The sequence below is a fragment of the Hippopotamus amphibius genome, chromosome 2 (genome assembly GCF_030028045.1).
Source record: "Hippopotamus amphibius kiboko isolate mHipAmp2 chromosome 2, mHipAmp2.hap2, whole genome shotgun sequence".
Classification (NCBI taxonomy): domain Eukaryota; kingdom Metazoa; phylum Chordata; class Mammalia; order Artiodactyla; family Hippopotamidae; genus Hippopotamus; species Hippopotamus amphibius.
The window spans coordinates 142,896,661-142,909,202 of record NC_080187.1 but is presented as its reverse complement, the minus strand read 5'-3'; the positions used below and the strand labels follow the sequence as shown (position 1 = coordinate 142,909,202).

The following is a 12,542-nucleotide window of genomic DNA, read 5'->3' as shown; positions in this document are numbered from 1 at the left end:
CCCTCCTGGAGAACCCCCTCAGCTTTCCAGAGGAGCAAAGTCTTCAATCTTTGCTACCTCAGACTGCCACCAAGCTTGTTTGAAGAGCCCTGGCCAGGAACCCTGTTTGCATAAGGCAAAACACAAAGACACCAAGAATTCCTCAATGCCCTACGATTATTTTCAGACGGGTAAAGACTAAAAGATGAAGAGGAGCCACGGCCGGCCATGTGCTCATCTCCGTCCTTCAAACCTCCGCCTGGATTTACCACTAATGATGAGTCTGCACCCTGCGTGCGGCCTGGGGCTGGAGGTCATGCTGGCGACACGGGGTCCCCTTCCCAGAGGAGCCGAGTTCTCATAGCTGGGGTCTGTCGCCATCAGAGAACCGCCAAGGGGACGGCCTTCCTGCCGCTGTGGTGGAGACAGGCCAGCCTGGGCAGCCCTTGGGGCAGAAGGGCGGCTCTTGGCAACTGAACTCGTCTTTGTATTAAAATTTACGCCCTTTTGCAGGAGCGTCCTCTACCTCATTCCAGCCCCCGAGTTTCAGGGAAGCCCTCTCTGCAATTAGAACCTGCAAGGGTAAGCTGTGGAGCGGATGAAGTCCAGAAGTCACGCCCTCTGCCCGAAGCGGGGAAGACACCCAGCACCCCAGCTTCCTGCCCAGAGATCTGGTGTCACTGGGCTGCGTTCCCTTGAGGGAGGGGGGCATGGCTGGAACTTTGCAGCTGCTACGCCCTTTACTTTACATTGCTTTCCATTCTCATCTTTGTATCTTTCTCTATTTTTCTTATTCTCATGTATAATTGACATAAAGCAGGACTCTGATCATCTCACATGTGACCGGTTTCCCCTCTTCCGCAGGCCCAGCCTTCCTGCCTGCTCACAGGAGCGTCCACCCCTCCATCCAGGGAGCATCCATGTCCTCAACCTCACATACAGCCTTCAGCACACTTCACATGCTCTCACATCATATTTAGACATGTGTGTACATATATGCACACATGTTGGTAGGGTGTATCTGTGGATTTTTTCCCGATTTTATAGACATGAGACCGTGTCATTCCCACTGTGTCTTGCTTTTCTACCACCCCCAACGGATGCAGCTGCTCCTCTCCAGGGGGCCTTAGTCCTCTGCATCCCTTTCACTTATCTCCTTACCTCCCGGCTCTGTGGGCATTCAGACTGACCACCCTTGGATCCTCACCTGTGAGTGTCAGACCCTGGGGGACCACAGGATTATGACAAAGGGTCCTGGGATCCATGTGCCCACCGTGCTCTAGAGCAGGAGGTCGGCAAGCTTTCTTGGAAACTTTTAAAAAAATATGACAAAGAATATCTTTTTCATTTCCGGTATCTAGAATATAAAAAGAAATGCGACAACTTAATAATAAATAGACAAACAACCCAATTACAAATAGTCCAAACTTCCTAAAATGTTCTAGTGTATCTTACTGATTTAAATGTGAAAATTTTTTATTATCTTTAGATATCATAGAATTGTAATTTAAAATTTTTAATTTGGTATTTTACCCTCTATACAATTTTAAGTCTTGTTCCAGGGGTTCTGGGTTATGAGAATGGCTACTGTTTTACACAAATGAGAATCAATGCAAGAGACAAATGATTTCGATGCACTAAATTGACCTAATGAGTAACTGTGTGCTTTTGGAAAAGTGAATAACTTGTGCCAATCAATAGTTACTGCCAAATTGGAAAAATGAGTTAATAAAAGAAATAAATCATTCGTTCAAATGGCATAGTTTGACTGCAAAATATAGGCTGAAATATTTTGCAAAGACAGATATGTGAGTGGTAGATAAACATGTGAAAAAGTGCTCACTCGTTATGAGTGAGGAAAATGCAAGGTATAACTCCCATGAGATTTTATTATACACCTGAAATATATACAATTATCATTTTTTAAAAAGCAATGAGCAATAAGGAAGGAAAAAGGACTCAGTGCCAAGTTGCAAGGATCTTAATTGTCACATAGAGAAGTTTAATATTTTCCTTTAAAAAAATATTTGAGATTTTTGAGAAGGGTAATGATGTGACTTTAAAAATAAAGTTTCAGGAGGAGTACTCCGACATGTTCATAGAGTGGCTAATTTAATTAAAATCATATAACATGAAAAAATCTAATAAAAAGCATAGTAGAAGGTTAGTATTAAAGTCATTAAAAATACTGAAGATATAATGTAATAAGCTAATCTGATTGTCCAACTGACATGTTTAAAAGGTTGGGACCAGGGGACTTCCTTGGTGTTCCAGTGGTTAAGAATCTGTCTTCCAATGCAGGGGACAAGGGTTCGAGCTCTGGTCAGGGGACTAAGATCCCACAAGCCATGGGGCAACTGAGCCCACGTGCTGCAACTATTGAGCACATGAGCCACAACTAGAGAGAAGCCCGTGTGCTGCAATGAAAAGCCGGCGTGCCCCATGAAAGATCCCAGGTGCCACCACTGAGACCTGACACAGCCGAAAATAAAATTAAGTAATTTAAAGTTGGGAACAAACTTATCTTGCAGAATCTCCAGGAATTTGTTCCATAGTTTAAATATTTTTACAGGACCTTCCCCTTAATAACGTTTGTACTTTGTCTGCAGCAACAGTTGTTGACAATTAGCTCCCACTTTATCACAAAACAAAAGACAATTATTTAACGTATCAGTCCTTTTGTAATTCACACTTTTTACCTCTTCACTAAGTCCTCTGTTTAGTTTTCCTAACTTTATTTGTTGATTTATTGGCAAGACATTCTGGATGAAGGAGGCAGTGCTCTGATTCACTGGCCCAGCCTCCTTCATGTGGGTCATGACTTTTCCTGTCTCTGCAGCTGTGCCATCAGAACACACTCCTATCCAGGCCACACTGGCGGACTCTGATCATACTGTGGGATCTTTGGACAATGTCAAGGTGCTATGAAAATTTCTCAACGCTCCCTCTCACTCTCTGTGCTTAATCTCATTGAGGACCAGGCACAGCTGCCACCAGCGCTAATCCGCAGACCACCCTGTGAGCAGCACTGCCCAGAGCTCTCTTGGGAAGTGAGGATGAGCCCGGGGCTGGGGAGGAGGGAGGAGCTGAGCCAAAGGTCCAAAGAGGTCCCTCCACCCAGCATGCTCTGATTCTGCAGTTTGAGAAGGAGATGATCTGGGGGAATTAAACGCTCAGAGAGGCTGCCAAGCATTTCTGAATGTGCTTCTCCTGACGCCAAGGAGGTCACTGCCCCAGGGACCAAGCCAGAGAGAATCTCACATCCATGCTCCCTCACTGACTCTGTTTGGTTCAGCAGTATTAGGAAACCCCACTTCTTTGGGATACGGAAGAGAGCCCCTTGGAAACTCTTTACCTTTTTAGGTACACACATTCCACTGAGAATGACGATGCCAGAAATACACATGCACGTAAACTCAAAATGTTGCATCCAGTTACAGGGCTCCTATAGACCTCCTGTCATCCACCCCAGGACACTCAGCAGACCTGCGGGCTCAGGGTAGGAAGCTGGCCTTGCAGGAATACGTCAGGTGAGTCCTGCACTACCTTCCCCTCATGTGTGGGTGAGCAGATTCCTGGGCTCACACTCAGGGCTCCCCACTGTGGTGCCCCCCACGTGCCAGAGGTCCCTGGATACACAAGAGCGTCCTCTAGAGGCAGGACAAGGAGTCACTCATGACAATGACACCCACACTCATCATCATGGTCCCCTTTTCCTCATGTGACTCAGGGAGTCCTGGGAACCCCATCACATGACTCGAAGATGGTGACTACTGAAACCTTTGGGGAGGTGGATTGCTGCTGTATCCTCCAATAGTTGGATTAAACCCCTTTCAGACAGTTGACTGTGGTGTGGCGTGTGCATCCTGAGGAAATGAGGGGCTCCTGAACCAGGGCTCTGCTGGGGGTGGGGCACTTCTCACAGTGAGGAGGAGAGGCCAGGAGCACGAGCACTGAGCAACGTTTATGGACGAGAGAGAGAGAGAGAGAGAGAGAGAGAGAGAGAGATGCGGAATCTGGCAAGGAAAAGCCATTCACAGCCTTGGGTACCACATTAAGCATTTGGGACTCCGTGGGAAGCCATGACTGAGGTGTAAACAGGGGACTAACATCCACTTACAGGGAAGCCTGTGGGATGTCCCCCCAGAATAGGAACGCGGCCGATGTGCAGCGAAGGGGGTTCCAAAACGTGAAAGAGGGACGCTGCACTCAAACTTACACTTACTGTAACAGGTCATATAGGGACAACCAGAGAAGGAGTTACCCATTTACCTCCACTGTGACCAAGGCAGGGGACATGAGGGTGTGTTTGTGTGTCTGTTCTAACCACAGAGGAAGTTACCATGGCTGCCCTTTGACATCTGTGATGTGTGTATACAGAGGGCATGCAGGGTCCCCAGGAAATAATCTGGTTCCTCAGGGTCAGGACAGTGTGAGAGTCCCCAGGGAAGGGAAGGGAAGGGACGGGAGGAGCGATTCCCAGCCAGAGAAGGGCCGCTTGTATTCACTCTGCCCAAACGATCTCATGACCCGCACCTCACTGGGCACAACCTGTGGGGTGTGAAGACTCAGGCTGAGTCCTGCCCGCGCCCTTTTCGGCAGGATTAGGTGCCTTGCTCAGGAGCACACAGTCACTTAAGGGCAGAGCTGGGAGCAGAACCTGGGCCTCCAACAACCAGCCCACTGCTCCTCCTCCTCTTGCACCTCTGGGAGCCCCAGAAAAGACCCACCTGCTCCCAGGGAGTGATGTCCTGCATCCGTCGGGAAGAGGCACCTGAGCCAATCATGGCTAAAGCAGCATCACAGCTCAACACACACGCAAAGACAAAGCGCCCTCAACCCCTGGGCAGATAACAAGGGCAGACAGATGCCCAGGGATCCTGCAAACACTCCGCATCCGGCTCAGCCCAGCGCGATTTGATTAAGATGAGAGTGGCCCCCAAATAAGAAGGACGTTGGTCCCCTCTTCATGTGCCCTGGGATCTGACTGGGCAATAAGATAATCAGGCATTTGTGTGGTAGAGAATTCAGCCCTCAGGGAGGCCCCCTGGAAGCCTCCATGTGTCTGAAATGCTGTGAGTTGTGAGCCTGTGGACGTGTCCCTGAGCAGCGACATGGCATCCTCACCATCTCTCCTTGAAGCCCAATGTACCTCTCTGCTGCCTCGCTGTGGAGTCCCCCAGGGCACCACACACCCTGGGGAAATCCTTACAGACAGGACGGCACTAGCCTGCCCTCAGGACACAGGGTGGTGAAAAGGACTCAGCCCAGAGCTCTTAAACACACTGACAATCTGAGGGCCAGAAGAGCAACAATTATTTAAGCATTCTTGGAAATGCCAAAATTTTCTTTCTTTTACTTTGTAATAATTTTTTCCTCTGGGCTTCAGAACAGACCTGCATTGTCAGCACAGCACAACCTCCCTCATTCCACCCTCCCTTCCCTCAAACACACCACACACACACACACTCTCACACAAGAGGAACCCATGCAGGCAGGGTCTCCTGTGAGTTCATAGAGAGCCCAAGGCCCAGGGAATTGGAGCCCCTCCCCTGTGACACCTGGTGGGTGTGGGGGAGCCTAGTTCGCCTGCAAGATGCAACAGGTGGATGAGCTGAGGTTGGTGGAGGGGCAGGGTGCTGGGGACGCAGCTGGAGAAAAGGCTCCTCTTCAAACAGGTCAGACCCCTGGAGAAGCAGCCCAGCACATTGAGCTACACTTTCTTTGCCCACAGTGGATGCAAACAGAGAGCCCCTTGATCTCCTCAGCCAGTAGGCAGCGCCCTTGCGTCTGGTACCCAGCTTGGTGGAGACAGAAGCTCCCACCTCTGCCTGAGCCCTGGCACTCAGGTGCCTCTCCCATAGTGACCCCTGATGACCAGTAGCTGCCACCTAGAACCAGCTGCTGTAGAAGCAGCAGCCCCACTCCTTCCTCCATCACCAACCACACAAGTGAGGGCTCAGCCGGTGACTGTCGACCTGTCACCAGGCTTTTACCTGGGGTCTCCAATGACATCACTTCCTCCCCCTCGCTCACCCATTTTACAGTAATTGTACCCAGAGCGGCAGGTCTAATTGAAACAACACGTGGACTTTCAAATATTTAGACAAATGGTCTGTGCGTCTCCATTCGTGCTCTTGCTCTGGGACCCACAGTATCCAGCCCCTGGCAGTACCCTGGGGAGGTTTCCCCACAAAAGGCCAACCAGTTCATAATGGTTGGTTGAGAGATTTTAAAACTGCACGCGGACTTCCTAGGTGGTGCAGTGGTTAAGAATCTGCCTACCAATGCAGGGGACAGGGGTGCAATTCCTGCTCCGGGAAGAGACCACATGCCATGGAGCAACTAAGCCCGTGCACCACAACTATTGAGCCTGTGCTCTAGAGCCTGTGAGCCACAACTATTGAGCCCCTGTGCCACAAATACTGAAGCCCACGTGCCTAGAGCCCGTGCTCCACGAGAGAAGCTACAATGAGGAGCCCATGAACCACAATGAAGAGTAGCCCCTGTGCGCCGCAACTAGAGAAAGCCCATGTACAGCAACGAAGACCAAACGCAGCCAATAAATAAATAAATAAATAAATTTATAAAAAGTGAAGCAAAACAAAACAGAACTGCAGAGCCGGCACTGCTGTCACTTCCAGCTGTCCCCACTAAAACCATGCTGTGTCCTGTGCCAGGGCTGAGCAGCAGAGGGAGATTTCTGTGAAGAACCTGGTGGTGACGGCCAAAGACATCAAAAGGCTAGAGCTGGACCCCAAACATTCCTGCTCCTCCTTCCTTGCTTTGTTATGTATCTGCCACCAACAAATATCTGAAACAGTTTTCTTTTCAACCTGTAGGCTCTCCTGGATAAAAGGATCCCTTCAGTGTATGACTCACCATAAAAGGTGCTATTTTGTGAAAGTGTCTCTTCCTCATTCCAGGAAGATCTTTGCCTTCTAACAGGATTTGGCAATGCTGCATCTTCCCTGTTGATACCTTCCATGGTTTAATGTGGAGTCTAATTATATCCCACCTCAGCCCAGTCTGACCCTCTGCAGAATTAACGAGCAAACAAACAGAGATGTGCAACACAATAACTGCAATGAAGAATACACTAGAAGGAACCAATAGCAGATTAATTGAGGCAAAAGGGCAAATAAGTGACCTGGAAGGCAGAAAGGTGATAACCACTGATGCGGAAAAGAATAAAGAAAAAAGAATGAAAAGAACTGAAGACGGACTAAGAGACCTCTGCGACAATGTTAAATGCACCAACATTCGCATTATAGGGGTCCCAGAAGGAGAAGAGAGAGAAAGGACCCGAGAAAATATTGGAAGAGATTATAGTTGAAAACTTCCCTAACATGGGAAAGGAAATAGCTACCCAAGTGCAAGAAGCACAGAGAGTCCCAGGCAGGATAAACCCAAGGAGAAACACGCCAAGACATATAGTAGTCAAACTGACTACTGACAAACTGATTAAAGACAGAGAAAAGTTATTGAAAGCAACAAGGGAAAAACAACAAATAACATACAAGGGAACTCCCATCAGATTAACAGCTGATTTCTCAGCAGAAACTCTGCAAGCCAGAAGGGAGTGGCATGATATATTTAAAGTGAAGAAAGGGAAGAACCTACCACCAAGAATACTCTACCCAGCAGGGATCTCATTCAGATTCGAGGGAGAAATCAAAAGGTTTACAGACAAGCAACAGCTAAGAGAATTCAACATCACCAAACCAGCCTTACAACAAATGCTAAAGAAACTTCTCTAAGTGGGAAACACAAGAGAAAAAAACGATCGACAAAAACAAACCCAAAACAATTAAGAAAATGGTAATAGGAACATACATATCGATAATCACCTTGAATGTAAATGGACGAAATGCACCAACCAAAAGACACAGACTGGCTGAATGGATACAAAAACAAGAGCCACATATATGCTGTCTACAAGAGACCCACTTCAGACCTAGGGACACATACAGACTGAAAGTGAGGGGATGGAAAAAGATATTCTATGGGAATGAAAATCAAAAGAAAGCTGGAGGGACTTCCCTGATGGCACAGAGGGTAAGAATCTACCTGCCAATGCAGGGGACATGGGTTCGAGCCCTGGTCCGGGAAGATCCCACATACCGTGGAGCGACGAAGCCCGCATGCCACAACTACTGAGCCTGTGCTTTAGAGCCGGGGAGCCACAACTACTGAGCCCACGTGCCACAAATACTGAAGCCTGCACGCCTAGAGTCTGTGCTCCCCAACAAAGAGTAGCCCCCGCTCTCTGCAACTAGAGAAAGCCCGCACGCAGCAATGAAGACCCAACGCAGCCAATAAATAATAAATAAATTAATTAATGTTTAAAAAGAAAGAAAGAAAGAAAGCTGGAGTAGCAATACTCATATCAGATAAAATAGACTTTAAAATAAAAAATGTTACAAGAGACAAGAAAGGACGTTACATAAAGATCAAGGGATCCATCCAAGAAGAGGAGATAATAATTATAAATATACATACACCCAGTATAGGAGCACCTCAATACCTAAGGCAAATGTGAACTACTATGAAAGAGGAAATGCAAGGCAGAAAGAAAGATACAGATGTAGAGAACAAAGATATGGATACCAAGTGGGGAAAGCAGGGAGGGTTGGGGGGGAATGAATTGGGAGATTGGGATACCAAATTGTACACTCTAAATATATGCTCTTTATTGTCTGTTAACTGTATCTCAATAAAAGTTCTTAAAAAAATAATAATATAATAAAAAAATAATAATTTATTCTATGGAAAAATAATTTTTCCCCAATCTTTGAGTCAAGCTGTCACTCTGGGAAGATCATTCCTGTATATCCTATGGCTTGGCATGCCCTAGGGTACCCCAGTTTGAGAGGCAGAGAGGTGGTCTCCTCTCTGAAGTTCCCCCTGCCCTCCTCTGCAAACCTTTCTGGTTCCAAGTTCCTGACTTGAGGTGCAGAGACCAAGGATCTGGAGGAAGCTGCTCTGGAAAGGGAATTCCATGTGGCACAGGAGGCTCCCCCAGCGTAGACATTGTCATTTCCAGGAGGACTGACAGGGAGGCTGGGTGGTCCTCTCTGGGCACTAACAGGTCTGACTCCCACCCCCATGTCTCCCGCACAGACCCTGACAACTCGCTGAGTGTCAGCATCCCTGAACCGTCCCCGCTGCGGGTCCTCCTGGGAGACCCCTCACCACGCCCTGCGACTTCATCGGCCCCATGCACCCTGAGACCACCGCCCCCTCCACCCCAGAATCAAGTGGAGCCACATTTCCAAGGAGAAGGAGGTGGTGCTGCTGGTGGCCACTGAAGGGTGGGTGCGGGTCAACAGTGCCTACAAAGACAAGGCCACGCTGCCCAACTACCCGGTCATCCCCAGCGACCCCACCCTGGAAATCCAGAACCTGTGCTCCAAGGACTCTGGGATCTATCGCTGCGAGGTGATACACAGCATCAAGGACAGCAAGGCCACCCTGGAGGTGGTGGTGAAAGGTGAGAGCCTCCCACAGGGACCCTGCTTCACCTGCAAGAAGAACCGGAATGGCATCCTCACGGGTGTGCACCCAGGCTGGCTGGCTTTCAAATCCCAGCTCCTCCCCGTGAAGGTTTACCTCAGTCAAATTACTTAACTTTCAGTTGCTTCCTCTGCAAAACAGAGAGGATAAGTCCACTCTTTGTGGAATTTAAGTGAATTAAATACTCTGGGGCTACAGTCACGTGTAAATGACAGTCTGTTCTTCCAACAAATCCTGTGATTTGGTTGCCCTGTGATCATCCCCATTTTATAGACAAGCAAACTGAGGTTAAGTGACTTGCCTGAGGTTTCTCTGGAGGTGAACCAGAGCAGTCTCCTGACTCTCCACCCAGGTGTCTTTTCCTGCCCTCACCTCCAGTTCCAGAAGCCAAAGAAAGGGATGAGGACTCCCCAGTTCCTTTTCTCTCGATGGACCAAAGAATTTGGTTGTGTCCTTGGTTGGCTTTAGGACTTCAGTCAGCACCAGATTTTTTTCTGTTGGGAGACTCTGCCAATGATGGGCCACTCCTGCCTGTGCCTGAAACAGGACTCCCCCCAGGATGCCGCTGCGCTGAGGGTGCATGGAGCTGTGAGTGTCTCTTTCTGCAAAGCAAATATGGGGTCCTGGAGTGACAAGAAAAAATTATAAGGAGGCAGATTTTAGTTCAAGTCAAAGAACTTTCCAATTATCAGAATTATCACAGGTTTCCAAGAAGATGCCTTGTGAAGTAGTGAGCTCCCTGTTACTGGAGCTGCTCCAGCAAAGGCAGAAGGACCAGGTGCAAATGTAGAGACAGGATCCACCCACCAGCTAGAGGCACAGCCCAGTCCCCTTGACTAAGTCCCCTTGACTCTTACCCTAACTCTGCAAAAGCCTGGGTGATGGGAGGCTGTGCCTGAGCTGCTCTCTCGCCCTTGTGTGTGTCTTGCAGGCATCGTGTTCCATTAGAGAGCCATCTCCATGCACTACACCCTGGACTTCAACAGGACACAGCGGGCCTGCCTGCAGAACAGCGCCATCCTCACCACGCCCGAGCAGCTGCAGGCCGCCTGCAAGGCCAGCTTCCACCAGTGCAACACCAGCTGGCCGGACGACCAGACTGTCAGGTGAGCGAGCCCCAGGCCACCATCAGAGTGTGGGCACGATGGGTTGGAACATTGACCAGCGCTGAGCTGATGCCAGCCTGACACTGAGGCCAACCTCGGCTGGGGCTGGAGGGACACCTTAACCAGTTCTAGGTCAGGCCCCGATGACCTGTCCCAAATCCTTGGTCCTCTGTCCTGCCGTGGAGTGAGTAACCACTAGCAACACTGCCCTACAGGAACATTTTCTCCCTGAAAATTACACATCATTATTCTTCCTACTCATTTTTCTCTTTGCCACTATTTCTTCACTTACTTCTTTCTTAAACTTTGGGGGTTACGTATTTTGTGAATAACTTTACATTCTGTTTGCTTTTTTTTTTTAAGGTGAAAATTAGTTGCTTTTATTTATTGTGAAAACAACTGTATGAAATGATTTGCAATTCAAAATGTGGAAAACTGCTTTGAATAGCTGGGAATAGCTAGAGCATGGGAAAACATATGCAAACAACCTTCACTGCCTCCAGAGTAGACTCTACTTATTTATCTCAGATGACATCAGAGTAGCAATGGCAGCCTCTGGTAAATGGAGAAACAGCAGCAACGTCCTACAGTGAAGCTGTGATGAATTACTAAGCTGAATTGTTCACTTCACTAATCCTACAACTTCCCTACATCTGTCTGTCTATACACTCCTACTTCCTACAGGACAAACACCTAGCAAAGTGGTTCCAAAAGACAAATGAGGTAGAAATTCAGTTATATTTGTCTGTAAGACAAATCCAATAGAAGGCAGCTGAGGAAACTGGGAACTACTGCAAAGTTTTACTATCTAGTCCAGGTGATGGAAACAAAATTTTTCTTTCAGTGCTGACGGCTCTCAGGAATGAAATTAAGTATCAAAACCCTCCTCACTTCTCTAGGAGTGATTCCAGCTCTTCTTGCAAGGAGCTGAGCTGCTCCTTTTCTCGGTCCTCCTTTTGTTTCAGTTCATCCAGCACAGCCTGAAATCTGTTCTTAAGAGCCAGGTTTTCCACTTTCATGATGAGATCCTCCTGTGGCTTTGCCCTGTCCTGGATCTCTTGGAGCGTGCCTTTCATGTTATCAGTCTGTTTCTGAATTCCCATAACCAGCTGATTGGTTCCCTCGTTTTCTTGGTGCTGTTCATCTGATTCATTTAGCTTGTCCTGTAGCTGCCTTTCCAGATCTTCCTCAGTGTCAATGATGTTTCTATCTTCTTCGTCTTGATGCTGTGTCTCATCTTCATCTTTGCTGCTGCTGAGGTCATTGAATACCTCCCGAAGCTCATCATGTTCTAATGAGTCATGGCCCTGCCTGTGGCCAGACATTCCTGGGGAAGACATATCAAGGCCTTGATTTTCCGTTTCTTTTGTTTTGTTTTCAGCAATTATCTCCCAACGGGTACTGACAGCTTCAGCATCCGTGCTCAGCAACCGCTTTACTTCTTTTTCCACACCTGCTGACTCAACAGACTTCTTCTTTGCTGTCTTACGGAACCCTCTCTTTCTGACATTTTTTAGAGGCAGAGTTCTGTTTGCTTTTAATGAGGCAAAACATACGTAAAGTAAGCTCCATGGCCCATTGCTCCCTGAGCGCGGCTGCTGAGGGCTGGGCTGCACAGCAGGACAGACAGACCTGCCTTCGAGGGATCAATCCTGTGAGTGAGCCCAGGGGCCTGGCCTTCCCTCCAGGACTGTAAAGTCCACCAGTGGCTCCAGAGCAAATATTTGGTCCCAAAGATTTGTCTCCCCTGTAGCCCTGAGAGGCTGTGTGCTGTGAGGGAGGGGTGGGGTTTCCCCAGAAGGAGAGCAGGGTTTACCTGAGAGCTGACCCAGGAAGCCTGGTAGAGGGAGGAGGAAGAGCAGGGCAGGGAAGGCACCCAGTCAAGGCGTCTTTGTTTGTTTTCAAAATCACACCGGGTTCCCTGTGGGTACCTGAAGCTTC

General features: G+C 48.3%; 1 pseudogene; it reads left to right on the top strand.

Moving 5' to 3' along the window:
- Positions 1 to 145: 145 nt before the first annotated feature.
- LOC130844524 (aggrecan core protein-like) lies at positions 146 to 10,605 on the top strand (annotated as a pseudogene).
- The last annotated feature ends 1,937 nt before the right edge of the window (positions 10,606 to 12,542 follow it).